A 26,782-nucleotide genomic window follows, 5' to 3' on the forward strand; every position below is an offset into this window, starting at 1 on the left:
AATATTTACGATGATTAGGTTCAGCTGTGATTTCACTGTTAATTGATGTAACACCAAGATCAATTCCAATTTTTCATTGTACAGAGGCATAAACTCTCAAATCAGCCCGATTTTAAAGTGAACAAAGGTAATAAAGTTAAATAATTTAAAGAAATATTTAATATGCAATCTTACAAAAATGGAATTGGAATCAGATGAACCATAGCTTATAATTAAGCATAGCTTAAAAGCTTCTTGGGCTGAAAATAATTATAGGTAAGTTTCCTATACATAGCAATATGAACAATAAAAAGAGGATGAGAAAACAATGAAAAATAATCTTTAGAAAATTCAGAGGCACACTTTCATGTCATGAGCTTTGCTATCACGGCACCCAGCTCTGAAAGTATTCACTTTTGTTACTTCAGCCTGCCTACTGCAATAGAAGAGCACAGGCTTTAGAGACCCAAGTGTGAATTTTAGCTTCAACATCTGACTCCAAGTCCAGCAAGTCACCCTGCTATGTATTTTTATTATTTACAAAATATATTTTCCTTACCCATCTCCCTCTCTTCTCTCCAGAAAGAAATGCTCCCTCTTCATTACTTTTGCTTACACCATGAAAAACATTGCCTTTTCAAGTGGCTTTCTACAGTCTCTGTTAAACGCATGGGTAGCTAACACAAAAGGGTAAGCCTGCTCTAAACAGGGCATATCATTAATATTAAGAAGCCAGAAATATTTTTTATTAAATAAGAGTGACATTAGCTGTCTGTAGATAAAGCCTATCTGGAGGCATAGGTTTTGCTATAATGTGTCATAAACATCTGCTCTGTTCCTTTGTTCACATGGGTGGGTATCTCTGCTGCTATCGCCATTCCTCATGCTCTCACCTCACCATGGGAAATTCCCACTTGATCTTCAAAGTCTGGTTCAAAATGATCTTGTCTCTACCTCTCCTAGGAAGAATTTCTCTCTCATTTGTGATTCTGCAATACTACATTTTATACTTAGAGGCACTGTGCTGTCACTATTTCTGTTTACATACTGATCTCCAAAATGTGAGCTCTTTAAGAGTAGAGACCATGTCTAACTTGCCTTTGCATCTTTTCCTTCAAAAGATGTATTCTCATGTACTATTTGGGGCTGTAAATCTTTTAATGTTGAAGAGTAAATAATATTGTCTTTGTAATGTATTCATTGCCTAGTATAATATTTTAGCTTACTGTAGGCACTCGGTATTTTATAAAGTATCATTGCCGAAAGATGAAAAGGATCAACCTAAATAAAACACATGAAAAAAGACATTTCTACTTGTTCTATAATAAATTATAATAAACATTACCAAACTAAAAAGAGCTATTCAAGGTTATGTTATGCAGATTCCTAAACAAAGATTAAATTATATTTATTCATTACATTTTTATTTAAGCAAATAATGATCATACCACTTAGCCATAACAATTAAGGCCACATTTAGAGCTTTTTGGTTACTGAATTAAAAACAGCTTATTAAAAGCAATAATACACAAAATTCCATATGTGTAAATAAGTGATGATTAATTCTGTAAGAAGCTACTCAAGAAGTTTAAATCCCTGAATATTTATGCATGTAGAGGGAGACTCCATTGCTAGTTGAACAAAAGGCCTGAGCTGAATTATTTTCTCTCCTACTTTCAAAAGACATTTCTAAGAACCCAAACAACTCTATGGAGGAACACTGCTCCAGCAAATACCACCTAGTTTTTCTAAATCCAAACACCCAACTCTTCCCTGACTCGTTACAATCGCCTCTAACTGGTTCCCTGCCTGCACCTTAATCTATTTTTCACAGAATAGTGAGAGCAATCCTGTTAATATACAAGTCAGGTCATCTCATTCTTCCATTCAAAATCTTACACTTATTTCCCATCTCACCCAGAATAAATCACAAAGTCCTTAAAATTGCTTCCAAGGTCCAGCATGATTTGTACTCCCCTTTCCTTGTTACTCCTCTGGTGTTTACTATTCCCCTTTTCACCCACCCTACTCTAGTCATACTGGATTCCTTGCTGTTTGTCAGTCTTATAAGAATCAGCTTGCTCCCTCACCTTCTTCACATTTTTGTTTAAAAGTCATCTTCCCAGATTGATCAGATCATTCCTTACCAGTTATTCCTCTATATGCCCAGCAGAATGGCTAAAATGGAAAAACTAACAACATCACATGATGATGAGGATAAAGAATAACTCGAACTCTCATACGCGGTTAGTGAGGAAAGGCTGATAGATAACTGTAAAACCAAACACACACAATCCATAGCCCGGCAAGTCCACTCCTAAGAATTTACTCAAGAGAAAGGAAAACACAAGTCCACAGAAAGACCTGAGTAAGAATATTCAAAGAGCTTTATTCATAATGGGCCCAAACTGGAAGCCACCCAAATGTCCACCAAAATAGGACAGATGAACAAACTGTGGTAAAGCCATACAGCAGACTACTACTCAGCAATAAAAAGGAATAAACTATTTATACATGCAACAACATGGGTAAATCTCAACAACACTATAGGGAGTAAAAATAGCTTCATGCAAAGTACATCAATGAAGTTCTCAACCGGCAAAAATAATCTATGACAGGAATAAAAAAATCGTAACAGTAGTTCCCCCTGGGAAGTGAAGGCAGGGACCGAGAAGGGGAATGAAAGAGTTTTCTGGGATGATGGTAATGTTCTCTATCTTGATGGGGGACTGGGTTACGTAAATACATGAATTTGACAAAATTTAGCCAATATCCACTGTTTGTGAATCTCACTGCATGTCAATTTTATCTCAAATGAAAGAAACAGTAAACAAATAGTGAACTCTCATGAATGATATGCACGCTGAAGTATTTCGGAAAACATGCACTCCTGTGTAATTTACTTTAAATGCCTTTAAAAAATAAGATGGAAAGATAGATACATGGGTGATAAAACAAATATAATAAAATGGAAGCATCTAGTTAGTCGTATACCATGGGAAAATTCTCACTGTAAATTGTGAAAACTTTTACTGAATGTTTGAAAATCTTCATCGTAAAATCTTGCTCAATCCCAGAACACTGTGTTCCCCAACTCTGCTTTATTTTTCCCTAGCACTTGTCACTTCCTTATAGACTACTTGAGAGTTTCTTCTCACCAGAATATAAGTTCCTTGAAGGTAGGAGATTTTTTGCTTTGCTTTATCCCAGCTCTAGAATCATGCCTAAAGCATCTAAGTATCCAATAAATACTTATTTAATAAATAAATGAGCCAATGAATTACACCAGTTATTTAAGGTCCACAAATTATTACCATTTGGAATAGACTTCAGAAAGAAACAAAGATAACATTTCATAAAGGCAAAGAAAAAATTAAACCTGTAATCCCAGCACTTTGGGAGGCTGAGGCGGGTGGATCACTTGAGGTCAGGAATTCGAGATCAGCCTGACCAACATAGCGAAACCCTGTCTCTACTAAAAATACAAAAAATTAGCTGGGTGTGGTGGCACATGGCTGTAATCCCAACTACTCAGGAGGCTGAGGAAGGAGAATTGCTTGAGCCTGGGAGGCAGAGGTTGCAGTGAGCCAAGATCGTACCACTGCACTCCAGCCTGGGTGACAGAGCGAGACTACGTCTCAAAAAAAAAAGGAAAACAAGAAAAAATTAAAACAAATACATTTTACTTTTGTATCTGAAATACTTAGGGTAACAGTTTAAGGACATATAGTATCTGGCAAGGAAAAGAGCAATTTAATATCTATTATTTTCCACAAGAAATAAATGATACAAGTTTATTACTCTCTACCTATCCTCTCGCTTTATTAAAGCTCAGTACTCAAATTAATTTATAAAATACAAAAAGGAAGATCTTTACAGATAAAATAGTCCAGTTCTGTTATTTCTCTTCAGTGTGAATCATTGCCAATTTACTACTTTCCTTATAAAATTAACAGGATGTAAAGTCAAGTGACTGAGTGGCACGATCACAGGTGGCCCAGACATGAAGTTTCATTCTGGGTCTGTCCTCTCATGTCCTTATTTGTACCCCTAGCATCCCTTTAGGCTTAGGCTGTTTGTGCTGTACATATTAAGAGCCTACATGCCCACTGTGATCTGTGACAATGTAAGGGGGAAGGGAATAAAATTAGAGTCTCCTTCTATGCTTAGAAAAGCCACAATCTAATCGAATCATTTCCCCAAAATCAAATTTTAAAAGGCCCCCCAAACTGTTATTTTTTGTTGTAATCTTTATGCTGATGATTTCTGTTTCCAAAATAGCCCCAAGAGCAGTAAAATACAGATACAAATGTGTTTTTTTTTCTAAAATGCCCTATGCAGCAATAAACTAATTTAAATGTCTAAAAGTGCTTATATAATCAATAACACAAACTAAATCTGTCCCACTGCTTAGTCTTTAGCCCTTGTATATACACGCCCTTGCAACTTCACCCAGTATCATGGCTTCAATTACCATTTGGATGCTGGTGATTACTCTAAATCTTAATTTCTAGCTCATAATTCTTAACTCTAGACATGTATATAAAGACCTTACTATATGCTCCACAGACATCTCTCACATAACATCGACACCCCCACTCCATGACTCTCCAAATCTGTTCCTCCTCCTGACCTATGTCAATAAGTTGCACTGTCATCTATGCAGTCACCCAAGTCAGAAGCCTCAATGTTTCCAGCCCCCTCTTGCTTCTTATTTCCCCATTTCCAAGTCAGGCACAGATTTCTCATTAGTTTTATGACTAGAAATTACTCAATACTTCTCCATCCCATGGCCACAGTTCATGCAGCAAGGAGCCTTCTAATCTCTAGTATCACATTACTTTCCACTGGTCTTTCTAAGAGTTTGACCAAGTCACTCTCACACTTCATCTTTGGTTCTTTATTGCCTCCCTGGTGAAATTCAAACTTGCCTTGGCTAACAGGCCCTCATGACCTAGCTCTAGATAATTCCTCCAGTTCAACAACTGACCACTTTCTCCCCTGAATTTCCTACTCCACCTAGAATGAGCATCTAATAGAACTTTCTAGTAACACCTATATGCACTGTTCCCTGACTCTAACTCCATCCATAACCCTTCTCCCTTCTTTACAATTCTACTAGGATGCCTACCCCGCTTTTGGAAAGTCTCCTACAATGATTATGTAATACTATGGTAACATAAAAAACAGGAAGAGGTGACTTAAAAATGTCTATCTTCATAAAGATTCAACTGCAATCTTTATAAAGTTGAAAACTGAACTGAAAACTGAGCAAGCCAGAATCTGGAAAAAAAATTCCTGATAGGGATTCCATGACCCCTGAACAACCTGCCTCACACATACTGGAAGTGGCAGAAGATAACAAAATAACAAGAAGGATGTAGATTCCCCACAGATTGCTTATTTGTTAGAAGGGAAATATAGTAACTATACTGTGGAGAAATTGGACCATGCTTTCACCAGATTGTAAAAATTACCATTACCAGTGAGGTGCAGATGCATCTGTGTGCCTCCAGAGGTGATGTCATGGGTACCCAATATCCCTTATGTGATATTCCAGCTGGAAATGCAAAACTTCAGTATGAGAAAACATCAGACAAACCTAAAATGGGGTCACTCTATTAAAAAAGTCAAAACTATATTCTTCAAAAATGTCTACATCAAAAAAGATGAAAACATCCATGAAAAGATGTATACTTTTTTCTTTGAGACAGAGTCTTGCTCTGTCACCTGGGCTGGAAGTGCAGTGGTGCGATCTCGGCTCACCGCAACCTCCACCTCCTGGGTTCAAGCAACTCTCCTGCTTCAGCCTCCTGAGTAGCTGAGATTTGCAGGTGCGTGCCAACACGCCCGGCTAATTTTTTTTGTATTTTTAGTAGAGACAGAGTTTCACCATTTTGGCCAGGCTGCTCTCCAACTCCTGACCTCAGGTGATCTGCCCACCTTGGCCGCCCAAAGTGCTGGGATTACAGGCGTGAGCCACCATGCCCAGCCAACATCCCTGAAACTATTTAGGGGTAAAGATCCACAATGCAGGCAACTTAAATGGTTTGGGAAAAAAATATGTGTGTACATATAAGAAAGAGAACAATAAAGCAAATGAGGCAGTGTTAACAACAAGTGTGTCTGGGTAAAGGGTAGAGAATGCCCTATGTACTTACTACTCCTTTTCTTGCAACTTTTCTGTAAGTAAAATTACTTCCAAATAATAGTTTTTTCTCTTGTTTAAATAAAGCTAAAAGCAAAAGGACTTTTTAAAAAAAGTACAATCTGTACAAAAGATTCAAGTACTGCTTCCAGAACTGTTACCAAGTAACTGCATAATCTTTACAAGTCAGTGAAAGTCTCTTTCTTAAATTCCCTTTCTTAATTTCTCTATTTAAACTAGATAGTTTCAGAATACTGTCTTCTGAAAAGTAGTTCCAGCAATATCAAGTGTTACGTGAGGGGTTCTGTGACTAAATAATTTTGGGATATGCATAGAGGCAGGGATAAACTATGCTGAACAACATCTTTACAGAAGAATCCTTACAGATTTCACGTATGCCAAAATGCATTATGATCTTCCAAATAAATAATACAGAATTCAACATTTCTTAGTCATTTGACCTTTCTTTTTGTTTTTTTGAGACACAGCCTTGCTCTGTTGGCCCAGTGGAGTGCAGTGGTGTGATCTTGGCTCACTGCAACCTCTGCTTCCTGGGCGCAAGTGATTCACCTGCTTCAGCCTCCCAAGTAGCTTGGATTATGGCATGCACCACCACACCCAGCTAATTTTTAGTAGAGACAGGATTTCACTATGTTGGCCAGGCTGGTCTTGAACTCCTGGACTCAAGTGAACCACCTGCCTCAGCCTCCCAAAGTACTGGGATTACAGGCGTGAGTCACCACACCCAGCTTTTGACCACTGTTAATGTGATTTCTTTAAATGTTTGGTGGGACCTGATCTTTAATTTATACTACCATTCTCCTCCACAATATATGTCATCAATTTTGGGAAACATCATCTGGTAACTCCATTCACTGTCCAACTCATAATGAGGTCTTTTTCACTTATTTTTTTTTTAAGGGGGCTGTATTTTGACCATGGAATCTCAAAATGGAACTACCTTTAATGCTTAAAGACAAAGATTAGAGGTTAAACTATATAGCCTGGGGCCAAATCTAGTCTACCACCTGTTTTTCTAAATAATTATATTGGAACATAGCCACACTCATTGGTCTGCATATCATTCCACAGCTGCTTTTGCCCTTATGAAGAGAGTTGAGTAGTGATGACACAGACTAAAGGGCCAGCGAATCTTAAAATACTTACTATCTGATTCTTTACAGGAAAAGTTTGCAGACCTTTAATATAGATCTGTTTTTTTGTTTTGTTTTCAGAGATGGGGTCTTGCTATATTGCCCAGGCTGGAGTGCAGTGGCTATTAATAAGCACAAACGGCCCTTTACAGCCCCCAAATTATGGACAAGTGATCCTCCTGCCTCTGCCTCCTAAGTAGCTGGTGCTACAGGTATAGCCACTACACCCAGCTTAGATTCATTTAATTTTTGAGGTTTAGCAGACTAGTTGTGGTATGACAGATAAGTGGTAGAGCTAAAGAATGCCTACTATTTACATAGTGAAAATGACTGAGAGAAGAGGGAAGTAATATTAAGTCAAAAAACCTTATCACTATGTTCAGACCCTTTATTAGATACTTCATGTTCACTCTGAAGACTGATTAAGTCACTTGCCTGAAGTGGTGGAAGTAAGATTTGGACTGAGGTCTGACTCCAGAACCCTATGGTCTTTGTACTGTAGCCTAATTCTCCCTTCTTGTCTTCTTTTGCCTTCCCCATCTATGGCTGGGTTCCGGTTGGTACTCAGAGGAAGACTCAGAATACTAAGGGAGAAGCAAGAAGGACTTTAAATGGCTGAAGAGATGATCAACAGCATCCTAGGTACAAGGATTATTAGAAAGCTACAACCAGTCCACCTAAGGAAGTAAGAACAGGTTTCTTAGCTTCGCTTACAGGATTCTCCTTAGAGTACTTCTACTTGATTTTAGCTCCTAAGACTTAACTGCTGCTAATGTCCAGGCATCCTGGGTATGAAGGACACAGCTGAGGAAGATGAAGTCACAAGAAAGCCAAGACCAGGTACAGATGTTTCCCTATGCCATTCTTAATCATGTGTTAGCCTTACATGTATCGCAGTTTGCAGTACAAAGTCTGTTTTATCTTGCTTAATATAAACAAAACTAGAAAACTATTAAAATTTGTTAGTTCTTCCTCTGGATTTCTAACACTTTGGTTCTATCTTTGACACATTTACTATACCATATATGGAAACAAAATAATATAATCTTTTTACAGAAAGTAATCAGAAATGAGTTTACTTACAAGCAATCAGCTTAGTACTTTATTACTATAAAATCTTCCATAAAAGAAGTCAGAAGATAACTAAATTATTTACCATCCAGAGAGAGAAGGATTTATGTGATGAACTAAATAGGTTGAAACAGAGTATCAAGTAGACTAAATTTGACCATACCCTGTTCTTCTATCAAAAATAACAGATTTATCTATGGTTGGTTTCTTGCCAGTCAATGTAGCACTTAGCTGTTGCTACACTTACTTTATTACACACATTGTTTTACTTACTTAAAATATAAACCTTTAGGATTTCTATGAATGCTAACATTTGTGCATGTTTAAGGTGACTCTGGAATACTATAACGTGCCTAGTATGAGAAATGATAGTTCTCATCAATATATGGGAGCTAAAAAAACAAAACAAAACAAAAAACTGAACTCATGGAGACAGAGAATAAAGTGATGGTATTACCAGAGGCTGGGAAGGGTAGCGGGGAGGGAGGGATAAAGAAGGGATGATTAGTGGGTACAAAAATACAGTTAGATGGAATAAGATCTAGGGTTTGGCAGCACAATAAAGAGACCATTTTTTAAAAAAACCATGATTTATTGTGTATTTCAAAACAACTAAAAGAGTGGAACTGGAATGTTCCTAACACAAAGAAAGGATAAATGCTTGAGGTGATGGATACTCCAGTTACCCTGATTTGACGAGTACACATTGTATGTATGCTTGCATCAAAATATCACATGTACCCCATAAATATGTACAGCTATTATGTATCCATAATTTTTTTGAAAAGAGAAGTATATACAATGTACTTCTTCTTATTCACTTCAGACCAGAACTAAAAATAATCTTATAGAATTTTTTTCCTTTTCACGAAGTCCCTAAGTTTCACCAAAATCACAAAATCCCCTCCAGTGTAATTTCTGATATTTGTAGTAGAAGTAGTATCTTTCTGGACTGGTTAAAAAATAAAAGGGACTTTGACAATCTCAAAACTTTCTTGTTTAAATGTGCGTCTTTCATATTTGTTCAAGCTTACCCCCTTTTATTTATAATTACCACAGTAGTAAATATTTCATAATTTCTAATTTAATACCATAAATTCTTTTCTTCTGTATTGTATAACATGGTGTAAGGAAACAAAGTTTCTGATAAGATGTGTCTTATCAAATAGGAAGGTATCTAAGTAAAAGATACAATACTATTCAACAGCACACAATGATCAGAAATCTGAATTGGAATTCCAACTCTGCTGTTTACTAATTGTGACTTGACTTTTCTAAACCAAATCTCATTAGTAAAATCAGGTAATTGCCATTTTAAGAAGAAATTGAGAAAAGAATTGGACATAAACCTCTTAGCAAGGTCCCTAGCATACACATATTAGCTCTCTAATGAAATCAACTCAGCCTGTTTCTTTACTGGTGAAGCACAGAAAATGCCACCTAACTTCAAATGTTGCCATAAGGATTAAATAAAGATACGTCCATAAGTCCTGGTGCAATTATTATTCTAATAGGCAAATTATAATAATTAGTGGCCTAAATTATTAATATAAATATTTTATTCTATTTTATTTTATTTTTGAGACAGAGTCTCGCTCTGTCACCCGGGCTGGAGAGCAGTGGCGTGATCTCTGCTCACTGCAAGCTCTGCCTCCCGGATTCACGCCATTCTCCTGCCTCAGCCTCCCAGGTGGCTGGGACTACAGGTGCCCGCCACCACGCGCTGCTCTTTTTTTTTTTGTATTTTTAATAGAAACGGGGTTTCACCGTGTTAGCCAGAATGGTCTCCACCTCCTGACCTCGTGATCTGCGCGCCCTGGCCTCCCAAAGTGCTGGGATTACAGGCGTGAGCCACCACGCCCGGTCTAGTTATTCTTTAATAAATAAGCTTACTAGTTACTCTAGTATGGCCAACATGGTGAAACCGCATCTCTACAAAAAATTAGCTGGGCGTGGTGGCGGTTGCCTGTAATCCCAGCGACTCGGGAGGCTGAGGCAGAAGAATCGCTTGAACCCGAGAGGCGGCGGCTGCAGTGAGCCGAGATTGTGCCACTGCATTCCAGCCTGGGCGACGGAGTGAGACACTCCGTCTCAAAAAAGAAAAAAAAGTTACTCCAATAAATCTTACTTTATAGAATACAAGAATAAATGAGTAAATACATTTTTAAAAGTTTAGTTCCAAATTTACCTTGTGTTTTCTTAAAAGATATTCTTTCTCTTACTAATCTTAAAAAAACAAAACGTTTCAGCCGGGCTCGGTGGCTCACGCCTGTAATCCCAGCACTTTGGGAGGCCAAGGTGGGCGGATCATGAGGTCAGGAGATCGAGACCATCCTGGCTAACACGGTGAAACCCCGTCTCCACTAAAAATACAAAAAATTAGCCGGGCGAGGTGTCGGGCGCCTGTAGTCCCAGCTACCAGGGAGGCTGAGGCAGGAGAATGGCGTGAACCCGGGAAGGGGAGCTTGCAGTAAGCTGAGATGGGCCACTGCTCTCCAGCCGGGGTAACAGTGAGACTCTGTCTCAAAACAAAACAAAACAAAAAAACAACAACAAAAAAACAAAAACAAAAACAAAATTAAACCTTAATTTTTAGTGGCAGACTATCACTGTTAACAAAACAAGTGTCAACCTATAAACATAATCAATTCTCACTGTAGAACTTAAGGACGTTTTATGATAAATTCCAGCACTATACTATACTGAGTATAGTCAGAAACTTCAGCTTGTACAAGAGAATGAGATCTCTCTACACACTGTAAAACACAAAACAAAATTTAAAAAGGAAAATGTGTATTATCACGGGGAAGTCTTGTTTTTACAGCTTTTCTAATTAATGGCAATAATTCATTTCAAAGATGTACACCACATACCTCACCCCACGATGGGTATGAGATAACTCAATGGATCATTTTTAAAGCTTAATGCTGTGTGAAATAAATCTGGTTTCCTCTTTCCTATGGAAACAAGAGAAAATTCCTAACAACTTTAATTTGCACAGGAAGGGGCAAATGGTTGGAAAACGTGCTATAAAAGGAGGAAAACTTTATCTTTTCTTGTAAAGGTCCCGGGGCTAATATAAACATCACACAAATTCCCTTATTTCAGAGTGGAAGGAGATAAAATACACCAATAAAGTTTCCAGATAATATTTAAGATGTTCCTCCACAAAAATATTAAGTAAACCATACTAAAAGTTTGTATCATGCATTAAATTTGGTCAGAACGAAAGGCTGATTCTTCCAAATGTAGGCAAAAAAAGAGTAATCACAATCTCATTTCAAAGAAGCAAACTGTGGCAGACACTGTCAGTTTTTTTTTTTAAAAAACTCTATAAAGGCAAATTAACTCTTTCCAGTGATAAATGGTAGCAGAGGACTGGTGTTACAACACTTGTACTTAATTTAGGAATTTTGGTCTGACAATATCAACTACAGTATGCCTTCCAGTAAGTAAAGGAGGTCTTTATGTTAAAGTCTGACCAAATCATGGTCAGAATGCAAAACTTACTTTTTAATAGTAGGAAGAAGGATAGATTAAATACCTTAAACTCAGAACAGATGAAACATGGCCTGATGAATTTATACCTCTTATCTATCTTCTCAAAGATCTCCAAAAAACAATAGTACAGTTAACACACTGCAAGGAGTTGTAGGACAGACTACAATATCCCCACTTCCTTATCCTTCCTCTTGGAATACACAAAAACGAATACTGAAAGGGTTAGTCTTTAGAGCTGTTCATCAAAATTTCTGGTATGATTGTACTTTCTGGTTGTCCTGTGGCTGGGAGGGGTTAGGTGCCTAATCCTGGCCAACTGTAAGTCAAAGTATGACTTCTGAACCATGGCATTTAACTGTCAGTGAAAGATGTGAAATCTTTCAATGCACTCACCTGTCACCAGGCTTGAGATGTTTACTGTTATACCACCCTGCTTCCCCTGCTGATCCAGGACAATGACCCAAAATGTGACAAGAACAAGAAAAAAAAAAACTTTGGGTATTTCATGCCACTAAGATTTTGAGGTTCTTGGTTATCACAGCATATCCTAGCCCATCCTAACAAATATAAATTGGTACCAGAGATAGGATACTATTATAACAAAAAAACTAAAATATATGCCACTGGCTTGAAGGCCAGGCAGCAAGGAAACTTCTCAGAGGCTAGAATGATGGCAATCCTTAACATGCAGTACAAAATATTTGGTAAAAGTCAGTTATACTAACTTGAAAAGCAGATAGTGTATTTAATAAACCTATAGCTCTAGGGGAAGAGGTTAAAAAAACTGAACATTTCCCAACAGGTATAGGAAAAAATGCTCATCATGACTAACCATTAGGAAAATGCAAATCAACACCACAATGAAATTTCACCTTACTCAAGTGAGAATGGCTATTAGAAAGACAAAAAGTAACAAATGCTGGTGAGGATGCAGGGAAAAAAGAACTCTCACACACTGTCAGTGGCAATGTAAATCAGTACAGCCATTACAGAAAACACTATGGAGAGGGTCCTCAAAAAAAAAAAAAGTAAATTACCATCAATAGATGAATGAAGAAAATGTGGTGACACACATACACACACAGTGGAATAATATTCAGCTACAAAAAAGGATGAAATTCTGTCATTTGCTACAACACAGGTGAGCCTAGGAGATACTATGTTAAAGTGAGATAAACCAGACACAGAAAGAAAAATATCACATGATCTCATTCATATGTGATATCTCAACAAAAAACAAAACAAAACAAAACAACAACTCATAGAAGTTGCGGGAAGAACAGTGTTTTCCAGAGACTGGGGATAATAGGAGGGACGGGAAACAAGAAGTTGGTCAAGGGGTACAATTTACAGTCAGACAGGAGTAAGTTCTGGTACTCTATTGGACAATAGAGTGACTATTGCTAACGACAGCACATTATATGTTTCAAAATAGCCAGAAGAAAGGATTGTGAGTGTTCTCACTACAAATAAATGATAAATGCTTAAGGTCATGGCTATGTTAATTGCCATGATCTGGTCATTACACAGTGTACACATGTATAGAAACATTACTCCATAAATATAGCCATGCATTGCTTAATAATGGGAATGTGTTCTGACAAATGCATCATGAGGTGACTGGATCATGCAAACATTATAGGTTTTACTTAACCAACTTAGATGGTATAGTTTACTACATACCTAACCTACATGGTATAGCTTATAGACTACTAACCTGTATAGTATGTTATTGTACTGAGTACTGTAGGCAATTGTACCACAAAAAAGTATTTGTGGATCTAAGCATATCTAAACATGGAAAAGGTACAGTAACAATATGGTATTACAATTTTGGGGGACATCAAGAGTCATATATGTGATCTGTTGTTGACTGAAATGTCACTATGCAGACCACGACTGTATGTACGATCACTATGCGCCAATTTAAAAAAAACTAACATTAAAATGGTGTGTTGGTTGTTTCGACTGTGTTTGGTATTGCAAGAAAGAAACAAATTTTAAAATTGACCAGAGTTTGTAAGCAGGAATAAAAGGAAGAGGGCCCCGGAGGCTTGCACAGTTGGAAGAAAAGATTTCTCAACCCCAAGCCATAAGTTTAAAAACCACCAAAGGCTTTGAGCAACAAAGGAAGAGTATCAAATCAAATCAAGAGTATGGGCATCATATTCACTGTTAAAACATCTGAATGGGTTAAAGAGAAGAGTCTCAGAGCAGAGATCCAATTAAAATTGTGACACCCTGTAAATGCTCTCAGTTGAATAAAATGCTCTGAGGAAAAGAAAAAGACACATAAATACACACACACAGAGCCCAGCAGGTTCCTGGTGGCAGCATTTATAAGACATACATCTCGTAAAGAACACTGGCATATGAGCTGAATGGAAATGTGTTTTTAGACACATTACAAGCTTGCACAGTTGTGCTACCAACAAACAACCCCGAGCCTGAATTAAAAACCTGATTTAAAAGTATGCTTAAATCTCCAACTTTCTATACAAAGCAGGTTGTCAAGCCTTTTAGCTCCCAATGAGGGCATATTTTCCAATGACTACTTCAGATGAGGCTAAGGAAGATGATGGAAAAGGAAGAATCTCCTAGATATCAATGCCAACAGCCACAAAAAACAATGGCCTGGGGAGTCCCCCCAGGGAACAGACCTAGTGCTGAAACAAGCACACTCCCCATATCTAGGGTAAGCCTTGTGACATGGGGCTGTGGGGGGATTTCTGAATGGCTGTGGGATGGGGACTGCAGGGCTCCTCTAATGTTCTGTTATCCACATGGAAGTGCTTATTGGGGTTATCCTGTCCCTGTTATAACGTATATTGGGTATGGCGGGAAGGTGGTTGCAGGTAACATTTTCGTTCACAGTTCTCCAGGTCAAGGAAACACATACAGGTCTGATATACAGAATTATGTGTATCACCTGGAAACTCTTAAGTTTGAAGCTGTCATTACTTGGGACTTCTGAGCTGGCTTCACTGGGGGAGAGGAGTGTATTTTCTCTATGAGAAGAAGGGTAAGCCAAACCTTGGCCTACTTATTAATATTGTTGTTTCTACCTTTTGGTCATATGACAAGATTGTACCTCCTGGCTCCTTTATGATTAGATGCAGCTATGTTTCTTGTTCTGGCCAATGAGCTGTAAGCAAAAGTGGCATGTAACTTCTGGCCAGAGCATCTTAACAGCTGATGCAAAGAAAGACATGAGATCTTCCAGAGCTCTCTCTCTTCCACTGCAGTGTACACAATGTTCAGGATAAAGGCTGCTCTGCCTGTCTGTATCCTGGAGTGAGGCCACACAGAATAGAACCCTCAAATCAACCCAACGGATAGTGCAATGCTAAACACAGAACTTTGTTGCAAAGCCACTAAGATTCTGGGATTGTTATGTTTACAGCCCAACCATACCTAGCCTAATAAATGGAGGGAAACCCTTAAACTCAATTGAACATTCAAGTAAGAGGCAAGCATACAGACCATCTATTTCAAGTTTTCTCTATTAATGATAAAAATGAGGGCTAGCAGTTAAGCTACTTGTCTAATCACATAGTAATTACATGGTAGACTCTGATGGAACCATCATTATCCTCATATAACTCTAAATTACAATAGGAGTTATGTCCCTAATCTCTAAACATAGCTCTGGGATAGACTAAACTAGAAGCATATGAATAAATTAACAATAAGCCAATCCAGTCACTTATTAAAAAATTACAGAGGCATTAAGCTCCAATGCTAGAGGTACCTGCAGTTTGGAGTCATGTGGTGAGACTATAACCAAGTAACTACATAAATAAAATGGAAATTTACAGCAGTAATTGCCATGAAAGATGATATTATGAGAGCCTGTGACAGTCCTGTCATAATGAGTGGATACCTAAGGAAGTGACCTTGAGCTGAGATCTGAAGGATCCGTGGGAGATTACTAAATCAACCCACAGGGGAATGGTGTTTCAGTGCAGGAGAATAAATGAGAACTGATTCTGTGGCTGAAGTGAATTTGAAGGCTTCGGAGGTACTAAAAGGACATAGGGACTAGATTACATAAAGCCTAGTATGTAATGCCACTTTGAAAACAATGGCAACTCTTCATAGGTTTTTAGCAAGAGTGACACAATGAGATTTCCTTTTTCAAAGGGCCACTGGTTGTATTAAGAATACTGGGGAGGCAGCAATTATAGTCTTGGGAGGACCAGTGAGGAAGCTACTTAAACTTAGGCAAGAGATGGCAATACCTTGAATTAGGGAAGTAGCAATGGAGACAATAACATCTGAAATATTTGGAACTTATTTTAAACTTCTGCTAGCCTGTCAACACCTTCATCCTAGCTCTCCAATTTCTCCACTGGATTCACAGTCAATCTGAATACATTAAGCTGAGTGGAAGGGCAGCCCACACCGATTTGTTACAGCTAACAAAAAAACCGCATTTACATCACAAGTATGCCTTTCCAACAGCCCCAGCAATCCTTTTAGAAGACACGCATGTATTAGGGATGGGTGGTCATCTTGTTTCATGCCACTTTATTTAGTAGTCAAACACACTGGATTATATCCATTATTTCCCAATTGCTAAGGCAGGCTGCTCAGTGAAAAATCCTGGATCCAAATGTTAGAAATTGCAGATTTTATTTAAATTTAAGATTCCAGAAAGGATTTAAGGTAGTTACGGCCCCAAATAAAGGAGTATTATTATAGGTATTAATTGGTTTCTTGCTAGTAATACAAACTATTATGCATCCTTGAGAAATAGTTTTAAGATATGAACAAGAATTAAAGTTCAACTGAGAAATTCTATGGAAAAAAAACCCCAGTCATAAAAATATAAAGTCCAGAAAAAAAAGCATCCCCAAAAAAGCAAAACAAAATGTTTGTTTCATCACTACAGAAGTTAGAATGTCTGATCTCATGTGTATAGTACAAAATCAGTGTAAAAGTTCAAACGTAAGATGAAATAAAACTTAATGTTTTAAAATACTGTACAGAAAATTCCAAGACAAATGAATCAAGGTGTATCATTTATTTTTCTGTATATTTCAGGGTATACAGAAAAAAAGACTGCTATTTTCTTTTAAATTGCATTACAAAGAAACATTCACAAAGAGAAAAAAATCCATACAGAAGTCATATTTAGTGTCAAGATTCCATTATGGTAAATGAAAAAGAAACTTTAATTAGCTGGGCATGGTGGTGGGCATCTGTAATTCCAGCTACTTGGGAGGTTGAGGCAGGAGAATTGCTTGAACCTGGGAGGCGGAGGTTGCAGTGAGCCAAAATAGCACCACTGCACTTCAGTCTGGGCAAAAAGAGCGAAACTCCATCTCAAAACAACAACAACAACAACAACAACAACAACAAAACTTTAAGGCAGGTAATATGGTAACTGCAACTAAAATCTTCATTTTCAAAACTTTCAGATTAGAGAGAAGAAATTTTAATATACAAAAATTTAGAGCAAAATGAATGGTTTTGATTTTACATCATCTATTGTACTTACATTTACTTCAAATGAAAAAAAAAAGATGACTTCTCCAGAACTTAATATTAAAAGTTGGTTTACACAGTTTTACTAGACTTAGAGAGAACATTATCCAAAGTAAAAATAAGTATTTCTGATATTTACAACAGGGACATTAAAAAGACTACCTCAGATTGTTTTATTTACCATGCGAATTATAAGCCCCTTCAAGACATGTTTGTAAATTCCACAGTATTTGGCACTATACTTTGTAAATGTAAATGTATAAGTATTTGATGAGTAAGTCATCTCATAAGTCAACATGACATACAAGTAGCCTAAGCACAGCATTTCACAAAACACACTTTGGGGGAGGCCATAACGTTTTCTCTGGCTTAAAATTTTGGTTTATTGAAATGTCTCATGTCCTTCCGATAAAGCACAGCTTAAACCTTACTTTATTAGTCTCATTCCAAAAGCTCAAAGGCAGGAAAACACAAAACAGGTATCTGATTACTATTTTAGAATACAAAGTTATTGACTACCTAGATTTTGGAACTATTTAAACACTAATTCAAGAAACATTTATGCTAGTGCAATATTAAGCCTTTAAGATACAATAGTTTTTGCTTTCAAAGGGTTGCAAAGGAAACAATCATAAACGAATCTGTTTTCCAAAAGTGCTATGACAGGGCTTGGAAAGGCTTCATAAAAGTTGATAGCGAACAGGTTTGTTGAACAGATAGAGGAAAGGAAAAGCATTTGGGGTAAAGGGCAGTGTAAGTAAAGGCAGAAGTGAGAGGCAGCATGGCCAATGAGACAGCATGAAGCACTGTATAGTTCAGTTCACCGTATAGTTTAGTTATGGCAGCCAGCGTGCAGGATGGTTGGTGTTCATACCCTTGGGTAGTCCCCTCCCACAGTAAACAAGGGTTGGTCTGTGTAACCAACAGCACATGGCAGAAGTGATGATATGTCACTTCTAAGATTGGGTGATAAAAGACTTGTGTGCATTCTTACTCACTTGGTACACACTCTCTAGAGTCATTTGTTCTGTGAAGACACACAGGTAGTAGAGAGGACTGGGACAGAAGCCTCCAGCCAACAATGTGAGCAAGCCTGGAAGGAGGGCTGCAGCCGACTGCAATTCTGAACAGCTTTTATGGAGACCCTGGTCAGAACCACCCAACAGATGTTGCCCCTGGATTCCTGATCCTCATAAACTGTGAGATTACAAATGTTTGTTGTTTTAAACTGCTACATTTTGGGTAATTAGTTACATAGTAATAGGTAAGTAACACATGTTGATACTGGGAGTACTCACTGCTATAACACAACACTGAAATGTTGGATTGGCATTGGAAACAGACCATGGCCCTTAAGGATAGTTTAGTTAAGAAGCTGTTTTAAAAAAGTCTCATGGTATTTCATAAGGCTACAAGGAGAACAGAAAAGTGAGGCAGATGTTATTGGAAACCAAAAGAGGAGGTATCTTTGTTAGGAAGGGGCAGGAGGCTTAGTAGCACTGTCACCTTTGGTCATATAAAAACCAGAAATTTTGGCTGGGCGCGGTGGCTCATGCCTGTTAATCCCAGCACTTTGGGAGGCCGAGGTGGGTGGATCACGAGGTCAGGAGATCAAGACCATCTGGGCCAACATGGTGAAACCCTGTCTCTACTAAAAATACAAAAATTAGCTGGGCATGGTGGCATGCGCCTGTAGTCCCAGCTACTTAGGAGGCTGAGGCAGGAGAATCGCTTGAACCCGAGAGGCGGAGGCTGCAGTGACCCGAGATCACGCCACAGCCTGGGCGACACAGTGAAACTTCGTCTCAAAAACAAACAACAAAAAAACCCACAAAAACCTGGAAATTTTATGTAATGAACTGGGTCATTTAGCTAAGGAGAGTTTCAACTAGAAAGTGCTGCCTTGCTTTTTCTGCTATATGCAGCAAAAAATGAGAAGACATAAATTAAATGAAGACTTCTTAAAGAAGAGCAAGGACTTGATTTGGAAAATTTGCAGTCTCTTCAGATTGCAAACAATGCTAATATTCAGAAATGGATTCTGAGCCAAGATCAAATCCAGGGCACTGCCAGAAAAACATGATCTAAAAACTAAGCCATGGGAGTAACTATAAAATCTTCTGTTAAGATCTCAGAAATACCAAAGATGGTACCTCAGAATACTACTTTGTCAGACAAAAGGCCTGCTAGATTTATGCCCTTCACAGTGTCTCTCAGACAATAAGGCTTTGCAAGGCAAAGGGTGTTGTCTCTCAGAAGCTCAAGGTAGTAAAGGGCGTATCTCAAAGAAATTTGTGCATATGATTTTCAACTAACAGACTGACCCCAAAAGGATTCACAAAAGATGCACAAAGCTTTTAAAAAAGACTTACATATGGTGAAACACTGCCAGCTTGAACTGAAAGACACGGCAGATGGAAAATGAAGCCTTCAGAGGCCCCAAATTTTGGTAGAAAGCAAGATAAGAAAACTAGTCATTTGCAAACCAACATGTACTGCCTTTCATGGAAAAAGGTAACTCAGGAGAAAGAACCACATGCCCAAAGGGCAAAGCTGAGAGCGGGGTGAATTACACCCGGGGATCCCCGGGAATCGAGACCCAACCAAGATTGCCTGATTGGATTTCAGAATTGTTACAGACCAGGGATTGCCTTGTGCCTACTATCTCTTGGCCCCCGCCTTGGATAGAAATGTTTTATAGAGGTTATCTTAAGCCTGACCCAATGCTGTATATTAGGCAAGTGTCTGGAGGAAGCATGAGGACCAGGTAACACATTGCTTTGGCTTTACAGGTCAGCAGGAATTGTACTTGAGAAGCTGTACTTAAGGAACATCCAGGAAGTCCCAACTGTACCTGAAATCTAGCTTAGATGAGATTCTGGACTTTGAGCTGCGATGGGATAAGACTTTTGAATATAACAGCTAAAAAAAAAAAAAAAATCACACTTTATACAGGTATATGCTATTGACTCAAATACCACAAATGGTGATGTCAATGGAAGTGACTTTTGAATGATAAGAACTCCTGCAACAGTTCTGAACAAAAAAAGTACAACATCCTCTTACTTTATACACTAGCTGCTTTTCTGGAAAATCTACTGTATATTAAAACTGTACAAAAAAACACTTCACATGTAAAATGAAATTACGTCCTAGACTCAGATAATTTATAAATTATAATTTTATCTGCTGGCATGTTCTCTGGGATACTCAAAAGTCATTTTATGGGACTCTGTTTTGTATGGTGGGGTTTATATCATTAATAGGCCCCCTCTTATTTTTAATTAATGTCAACAGCATCTCCCAATAACTGACAATCCAAAGCACCCCCACAAATTTCCGGAATGTCCCCAGGGTGGGAGAATGATATAGTCCCTGTTGAGAACCACTGCAGAGGAAGGAGAAGTCTGAGATATTCAATACAACCCTTAAAGGTCCATTTTCTGAGCCCTGAAACAACCGTGCTGTACAAAAATCCTTCATTGTGAAGATATTTATACAACTGTGCGGAAGGAATGATAGGTACTCCTTGGAGTTCAAGGGGTCATCACTTCCTACCTAGTGGAGCTGCCCTTCCTTGAGGCTATCTAGCTGCAAGAATGGTCCTCTACAGTTTAGAGTATCTAGCAGGAGGGTTATCTTGTATTGTTTGCTCACTTGAGGTTGGCTGGATAAATCCCATCATTCTTTGTAACCATTACCAACAGAGTCCAAGACATAACAGTACCATCCTGGCTCTTATCGCCATTCTAATCTCAGCATCTCCTAATCTGTCCCAATCTTCCACCCTTCCTGACTGTCTCAAAGTCTTCTACTCTGTTGTCTAGACTAAAGATGTATCAGCAAACTCTTCTTTATATTCATTCTCAACTTCTTTCAGTGTTCCCTCATCTTGCCCTAACTGAAGTCTGGCAGTGTATTCCAGAAACAATACTCCCCATCGCCCTTTCAAGCAGAAGCTGTTTATTTTCCCATATGCCGCAGACTTGTGGATGGCATACACACCCACTCTCCTTGCTTCCCACTGCCAGTTCTACCCCATTTCTTCTTTGCTGTCCTTTCAAAAAAACACAACCCCTCAAGTTCACAGCATCACTCTCTCCCTAAAGCTGTCATATACACTCTTTCAGTCACAGCCACAGCGCTGTTTTCTCAACTACCACACTTCTAGCATAATTTTTCATGACAGAATTTACATGAATAATGATGAAACAGCATGACCTCACCCACGCTGATCTTTTCCTCTACTCCATCTCAGCCACCATTCCTATGGTTATACTCTAGATGTTGCCTTCACTAATAATTGTGCCACCTCTGAAGTTTAAACTCAAGCATGTCACTCTTTAGCCACCACCCTCCTGACTTGGTTTCACTCACTCAAGCACTCCCACTGTAACAAATCAATTCCACAGAGCCTTCCATCCCAATTGAGTCCTACCACTTTTCAACTACTCATCAGCTCCCGGATGTCTTCTTTCCCTGCTTACCTGCTTAGATTCCATGGTCCATCACGATCATCTACCACTTTTTTTTTTTTTTTTTTTTTGAGACGGAGTTGTGCTCTTGTTGTCCAGGCTGGAGTGCAATGGCGTGATCTCAGCTCACTGCAACCTCCGCCTCCCAGGTTCAAGCAATTCTCCTGCATCAGCCTCTGGAGTAGCTGGGATTACAGGTATCTGCCACCATGTCCAGCTAATTTTTGTTATTTTTAGTAAAGACTGGGTTTCACCATGTTGGCTAGGCTGGTCTCGAACTCCTGAGCTCGTGATCCACCCACCTTGGCCTCCCAAAGTGCTGGGATTACAGGTGTGAGCCACCGTGCCCAGCCTACTACCTAATTTTTAATGCCTTCATCCCTGTCTTACTCCTTTGTACCTGCTGGCCAAACACTGACCCTTGACAAACCTTATCTACCTACTTTGTGCTGGAACTCAAGTGAATGCTACTGCCCAAGTGAGCTGACTGGTCTCACTTTAAATGATCACAAATATTGAGCCTTCAGCAAGTCTATCAATCCTTTTACATTTTTCTACTAAGTTTTCCTATACCTACCTTAAGGTTCTCCCTCACTCTGAGGTGATGACCTCACTCATACCCCACAGAGAAAATACAATCATAGGATAAACTACGCCATCCTGTCATAACCAACTTTTAACGACTGACATGCATTTTTTCTCGTTTATCTGCCTGCCTTTCACAAAGGAAAAAAAAAGTTCCTGTTGTAATTAGTAACCAATATCTCCATTAAATGGATCCAGGAGAGACATAAAATAGTTATTAGGAGTGAAGTCCTTGAGTAGGAGAGAGGATGAGATTTCATATTATTTAAATGAAATAATTCTACTAGTTCTAGTAATTCTTGCTTTTATTTGTAGCTTTAACATTTTAATCTAATTTGATTACCTGGGTTATTTCTATGTCTCTTTCTGTTAACTTTTTCCCTAATTATGGGCCATATTTTCCAGCTTCTTTGCATGCCTGATAATTTTTTATTGGATGCTAAACACTGAGCTTTATGTTGCAGGATCTTATTCATATTCCTTTAAACATTTTTGGCCTTTGTTCTGCGACACAATCAAGTTACTTGAAATTTAGTTTGATTCTTTTCAGGCTAGTGCTCAATCTTTGTTAGGGCAAGTCCAGAACAGTCTTTAGAACTAATCTGGCCTCAGCCTCACTACTGAGACAATAACCCTTCTGAGGGTTCTACTTGATACGCTGTGTATTGAGGCCTTTCCATTCTGGTTAGTGGGAATGTAGCATAGTCTCGGCTCTATGAGCTTCCCAAACTGTTCTTTCTTTCCTGTTGCTTTTCCCTAGACTTGGAAGTTCCTCATGGACAGGGTCAGATGAGTTTTCAGCTAGCCACTTGGAGGGACACCCTGTGAATATCTGGAGCTCTTTCTCTGTGCAGCTGTGGTACTCTGCTCCGAAGTCACTTAGGCCTCTCCACACTCTGAATTCTGTTTCTTCAACTGAAGGAGTTGCCAGATTTGTTTGGGATTTCCCCTCCCTGTGCTGCAATCTGAAAATTCTCAAAGCAGTGAAGTGGGGCAATCTAGGGCTCAGCTTCATTTGTTTCCTTCATTTGTGCCTGGTGGAACTCTGTAACTAATTTTTAAAAGAAATCATCTGCTGATCTGGGAGCCTCCTCCAGCTACTCCAGCCTGTTTTTTTTTCCCGCTCTTTCATAGCAGAGCTATTCCAAAGAGTTGACTATACTTGCTACGTCCCCTTTTTCATCTTCTATTATTTCTTCTACTCCAGCTGGGCCTTCCTTCTCACCACTCCACCAAAACATGCCAATGGCACACATCTAATTAAATTACCTTCCCATGCTTTCGTCTTCTCAGTGGACATAGTTAACCAATGTCCTTCCTTCTTGAGATGCTTTTACTCTAAAAATGAAGAAAATCTTTTCAGTAGCTTCTCCTCTCAGTGCCACAGCACAGCATTCTATGTGATTCATAAGGGGAAGACTCTCAGATTTATAGTACCAACTCATGACTTCCAAATTATACATTTCTAGCACAAACTGCTCTAATGTATATATTCTCACATATCCAGTTAGGACAAAAGAGGCACATTTCAAACTGAGTAAGTCCATCCCTTCTACATCCCTCACCCCAATTGTCCCTTCTCTGTAAGTGGCCCACTCATCTATCCAGCTGCTCAAGCTGGAGGTTCATCCTGGATTCTCTCTTTCCAACTAGTACATTCAAATCCACCAGCAAGTTCTGTTGGTTCTGGCTTCTCAAAATATATCTCAAATCCATCCATTTCTCTTCATCTCCACTAGTACCAACCCTACTTAAAGCCACCATCATCACTCTTGCCCAGTACGACTCATTCTCCACATGGTAGCCAGAATAATCTTGAAAAACCATTAAATCAGATCATGTCACTCCCTTAAACTTGTGAATAGCTTACTTCATTTCAACACAGTCAAAATTTCTCTGGTAGCCTAACAATCCCTTCCTGATGTGGATCCCAAGTACGTATGTGTCCTCATCTCCTAATCTCCAATCCCCTGCTCATTCTGCTCTGAGTACACTAGCCTCCTTTCTGTTTCAGCTCAGTCTCTGTGCACCTGTAGGTCTCTCTGTCTGGAATGTTCCTCATGCAGCTCTTCCCATGGCTGGCTCATTCCCACCACTCAAGTTTCAGGTCACATGTTTCCTAACCCAAAGAAAATTATCCTTCTCCTTCTAACTAAAATTCTGTAGTATCTTGTTCCACTGCCACGTAAGAACATATGGTGGCATCCGCCTGGAGTTTTAGCTACTCAGGAGGCTGAGGTGGGAGGATCCTTGAGCCCAGGAGGCTGAGGCTGCAATGAGCCGAGATCGTGCCACTATACTCCAGCCTGGGCAACAGAGGGAGACCTTATCTCAGAAAAAATAAAAATAAAATAATAATAATAATACATTCTGGCTCTAATCTCAAATTCTCATGACAATAAAAGTTATTTTCTGACTACTGCATCCAATTATATCTTTAAAATCCTTTAGAGACTGGCTTTTAGAACTTGACCCTTCCTAAACTGGAACCAACTATCCATTAACCTTTACTTCCATGCAAATTACGTTTAGGTAACATGCAAATGAGATTAACTCAAGATTTAATGACTACTCTCTAAACACATAAAATTCTTTTGGAAACAGATTTAAATATAATGGCAACACAATATTCCCATTACAACAGGAAACTACCATAGGCCTACTGCATCTTACAGTCAAGAAAACCTGGGGCATGTGGAAGCAGAGTTAGAGGCTAGAGTAAGGCCTTAAGTCTAGTAACTCCTAGTTTGATGCTTTTTCCTACTAATAATTACCTAAATTAGCTGGGCATGGTGGCACACACCTGTAGTCCCAGCTACTCAGGAGGCTGAGGCATGAGAATTACTTGAACCTGGGAGGTGGAGGTGGCAGTGAGCCGAGATCATGCCACTGCACTCCAGCCTGGGTGACAGAGTGAACTCTGTCTCAATAATAATAATAGACTAAGTTAAAATACATAGTTTTTCACAATCATATCATACAACTCTGTAAGGAGACAAAATATATCTAACACTTTTATGTCAAACAATCCCAAATACAAAATATAATGTTAAGTATCTTCTGAGAACAAAAAGCAAGGCCATTCTAAAAATTCTATTAGTGTTTGGTAATAATGAAATTCATCTGCACATGATTTTACATACACTGCCTTATTCACTCCTCAGAGCTATTTTGTAAGGTAGATCAGAAGACTTAACAAATGCAGAGACTAATGTTCTTTCAGTGAGGTTAAGTGCCTTGTCAATGGATACAAAAATCAAGGTAGGAAAGTTTCCTCAGAGGATACACAATTGCTGTTTGGATACTCAGAGGATATACAATTACTACATTATCAAAATAGTTCATCCCAATATATAAAAAGATTAGAACCTATATTAAATCATTCACAGGACATTTTAAACCTCAGGTCATGCTTGCCCCTAGATTCACTCTAAGGTCACATCCAATTTCTTCAGTCAGTACTTGCTATACTGAGGGAAATTCAACTGAAACGATTTGCTTTAATAATCTGCTTTGCAATTCAGGAAGTGATTATCACAACACATATACAAAAACTGAACCAAAACTTTAAAAATAACCTCCATTACAACAAATACTTGAGGGAGAGCTTTAGCTTTTGAAGAACTGATTGTATCTGCATTGATCAAAGCTACATCTCAGGTAACATATTACAGTAGATGTAGTAAGTACAGCAAGTTTGCTTTTGTTTTTCATATACCTATTACAGTGGGGTTGGTAGATGGAATTCACTTCATATATTTAAAGGTGCAAAGTTGAGTGTCCACTATATTTAAAATACTGTAAGAACTCAAAATCACTATTATTATAGGCTTTAATAAACTTAAGAAAGATTTGCTACAGTTTATAAATGTGTTGAAGGCAACATAGTTAGCATCAATAAATTAAAAGCAATTCTAGAGCCAGGTGCAGTGGCTCTCGCCTATGATCTCAGCACTTTGGGAGACCAAGGTAGGTGGATCACTTGAGCCCAGGAGTTTGAGAACAGTCCGGACAACACGGTAAATCAGGTCACATGTTTCCTAACCAAAAAATACAAAAAATTAGGCATGGTGGTGTGTACCTGTAGTCATGGCTACTTGTAAGGTTGAGGTGAGAGCAGTGCTTGAGCTAGGGAGGTTGAGGCTGCAGCTGCAGTGAGCTATGATCATGTCACTGCTCTCCAGCCTGGGTGACAGAGCAAGACTTTGACTCAAAAAAAAAAAAAAAAAAAAAAAAAAAAAAAATTCTAGCAAGTTGTTTAAAACATTTGAATCCCTTGTCTTCTCACTGATTTCTCATAATTTGGCTTATTCTTATCAAAAAGTTATATTAATGCAAGTCACTTTCATGTTCCAAAAGTCTACTTTAAAATACGTACT

At 38.5% G+C, this 26,782-nt stretch overlaps 1 protein-coding gene across 6 annotated transcripts in view; it reads right to left on the reverse strand.

The window, feature by feature from the left end:
• EPC1 (enhancer of polycomb homolog 1) overlaps positions 1-26,782 on the reverse strand; it is a 113,166-nt gene that overhangs the window by 46,012 nt on the left and 40,372 nt on the right. The window lies entirely within an intron of this gene.

Source organism: Macaca fascicularis, chromosome 9, assembly GCF_037993035.2.
Source record: "Macaca fascicularis isolate 582-1 chromosome 9, T2T-MFA8v1.1".
Classification (NCBI taxonomy): Eukaryota; Metazoa; Chordata; class Mammalia; order Primates; family Cercopithecidae; genus Macaca; species Macaca fascicularis.